Here is a 3,083-nt window from a genome sequence, read left to right as displayed (position 1 = left end):
CGCTCGGAGCGCGCGCGCGCGGGGCCCGTCCCGGAGGCGCCGGCCGAGCTGCGGGGCCCGGCGGGGCCGACGCTTTAGAGCCCCGGGCCGGCCGGCCAGCGTGATGCCGCTGCGCCAATGGGGCCGCGGGCGCGCCGCGATTCGCCCGCGCAGGCCCCGGCCGCGCCCCGCCGCGCCCCGCCCGGCCCGCCCGCCCCGCCCGGCCCGGGACCCCGCACCCCGCACCCTCCCGCGGCGACCTGGCGGCCCGGGGTGGGGGGCCGGAGGCAGGCGTCCCCCTTCCCCAGCGCCCGGGGACCGTGGCGCCGCTCCCAGGGGCCGCCGACCTCCTCCCAAACACAGTTCCCCTGGGGAGGCGGGACCCCCGGGGTGGTGCGCACCCCGCCCCGACTTGGAAGGTCACCGCGGGCCTCCCCGGGAGCCTGCTGGACGCAGCCACTCTGCCACCGACCTCCTCCCAAACACCGTTCCCCTGGGGAGGAGGGACCCCCGTAGTGCGCACCCCGCCCCGACTTGGAAGGTCACCGCGGGCCTCCCCGGGGAGCCTGCTGGACGCAGCCGCTCTAACACCGATGCCCTCCCAAACCCTGTCCTCCTGGGGAGGAGGGACCCCCTTAGCGCAGGGCGGCTATTGGGATTTGGAAGGTCACCGCGGGCCTCCCCGGGAGCCTGCTGGACGCAGCCACTCTGCTACCGACCCCCCCCAAACACCGTTCCCCTGGGGAGGAGGGACCCCCGTAGTGCGCATCCCACCCCGACTTGGAAGGTCACCGCGGGCCTCCCCGGGGAGCCTGCTGGACGCAGCCACTCTGCTACCGACCTCCTCCCAAACACCGTTCCCCTGGGGAGGAGGGACCCCAGTAGTGCGCACCCCACCCCGACTTGGAAGGTCACCGCGGGCCTCCCCGGGAGCCTGCTGGACGCAGCCGCTCTAACACCGATGCCCTCCCAAACCCTGTCCTCCTGGGGAGGAGGGACCCCAGTAGTGCGCACCCCACCCCGACTTGGAAGGTCACCGCGGGCCTCCCCGGGAGCCTGCTGGACGCAGCCACTCTGCCACCGACCTCCTCCCAAACACCGTTCCCCTGGGGAGGAGGGACCCCCGTAGTGCGCACCCCGCCCCGACTTGGAAGGTCACCGCGGGCCTCCCCGGGGAGCCTGCTGGACGCAGCCGCTCTAACACCGATGCCCTCCCAAACCCTGTCCTCCTGGGGAGGAGGGACCCCCTTAGCGCAGGGCGGCTATTGGGATTTGGAAGGTCACCGCGGGCCTCCCCGGGAGCCTGCTGGACGCAGCCGCTCTGCCACCGACGCCCTCCCAAACCCTGTCCTCCTGGGGAGGAGGGACCCCCGTAGTGCGCACCCCACCCCGACTTGGAAGGTCACCGCGGGCCTCCCCGGAGAGCCTGCTGGACGCAGCCACTCTGCTACCGACCCCCCCAACCCCTGTCCTCCTTGGGAGGAGGGACCCCCTTAGCGCAGGGCAGCTGGTGGGATTTGGAAGGTCACCGCGGGCCTCCCCAGGAAGCTGCCCAGCTGGCACCTGGGCCCATGTGCGCTGTTAACGCTGTTAACGGAACCGGTTTTTCTGCGGAGGCCACTGGGTCCCGGCAGTGTGTGTGTGACTCAGCGGCAGCGGCCCTGCCCCAGCGGGCGTGGGACACTGCATCTCCCCGGCTGGGGGCCCAAGCAGGGACGCAGTGACCTGGGAACAGTTGGCACCGGAGAGAAAAGGCCCCTGGCGCAGTGTTTGTGGGTCCTCATGGGTCATTCTCCAAGCAGGGACCCCCTGGGATGTCTCCCTGCTGCACCCCTCCACCCCCCTCACCCGCATGACACCCGCCCTCGGGCTGGGGCCGGGATATGCCACCTTCACCGGTGCCCTCTGCCATGTCCACATGCCCTGGGGTTGAGAAAGATTGAAGCGTGAGGGGCCTTGGGGGGCCGCCCCAGAGAGGCAGGGACTGCAGTCCTGGGGTGAGCGACCCCCACACACACACAGTGCTGGCCCAGGACCACAGGACTGGGGCAGACGCGGCTGGTCTGGGCCGCAATTACTGCTCACCGTGGAACATTTCTTCAGAGGATGGTGAAATCCAAAGTGAGTAGTATTTTCTTGAAAGAAAAAAAAAAGGTGGATTTGGGTGCCCCAACACCACCTGGGAGACCCCCCCAACCACCCCGGGTGTGGGCCTCCCCCCGCCCCCAAACAGCAAACCAGGCACTTGCCTTAAATTCTGAATGATGGGCAAAAAGTGACTAAGATCATTAAGGGCATTGGAAGACAACACTGATACCTTTACTGCTTGGGGGGGCATATGAATGGAACTAGGGGGACCCCAGCAGTGGTCAGACTCACCCCTGCAATTCTCTGGGGCTGGGGTTGGGGGCAGGGGCTGGGATTCAGCCTTCCCTCTGGGCAAACCCCTTCTCTGCAACAAAACACTTCTTCCCAGGCCAGGGAACTGATGGAGCATCCTTTAGCGGGGAGTGGATGGCCCAGGAGGAGGGACTCCTAGGGGCTTCTGAGACTCCCCCAGTTCTAGCCTCCCTGGCGCTGGGGAACTGACTCCCCTGCCCGCATAGACAATATTTTATGTCCCAAACTTCCCTGAGCACAGAGCCAGGAGTCAGCCCAGAGCACCACCGGGTGTGGCTCTCCCCTTCCTCTGGAAAGAAATCTTCCTTGGGCTCCTCAAGCAGTGCTCGAACAAAATAGTGACCAAGAAAACGTTCTGAGAGATGAAACTTCAGGAAAGAAACGGTCCTATGGAGTATTGTTTTTTTTTTTCTTTTTGGGTCACACCTGGCGATGCTCAGGGGTCACTCCTGTGTCTGCACTCAGGAATTACCCCTGGCGGTGCTCAGGACCATGCGGGATGCTGGGAATCGAACCCGGGTCGGCCACGTGCAAGGCAAACGCCCTGCCCGCTGTGCTATCGCTCCAGCCCCAATATCCGCTAATTAATACGTCACTTGAAGTGTTTTGGGCCTCAAGAAAACGCTAGCAGCAGCAGGCCTGGGTCTTACTGGGCTCGGAAGTGCCCCGTTTGCAAAACTCTTTTATCTCCTGTGGTTTGGGCC

Source organism: Sorex fumeus, unplaced genomic scaffold, assembly GCF_029834395.1.
Source record: "Sorex fumeus unplaced genomic scaffold, SorFum_2.1 ptg000272l, whole genome shotgun sequence".
NCBI classification, from domain to species: Eukaryota; Metazoa; Chordata; class Mammalia; order Eulipotyphla; family Soricidae; genus Sorex; species Sorex fumeus.
This window is presented reverse-complemented; position numbering follows the sequence as displayed.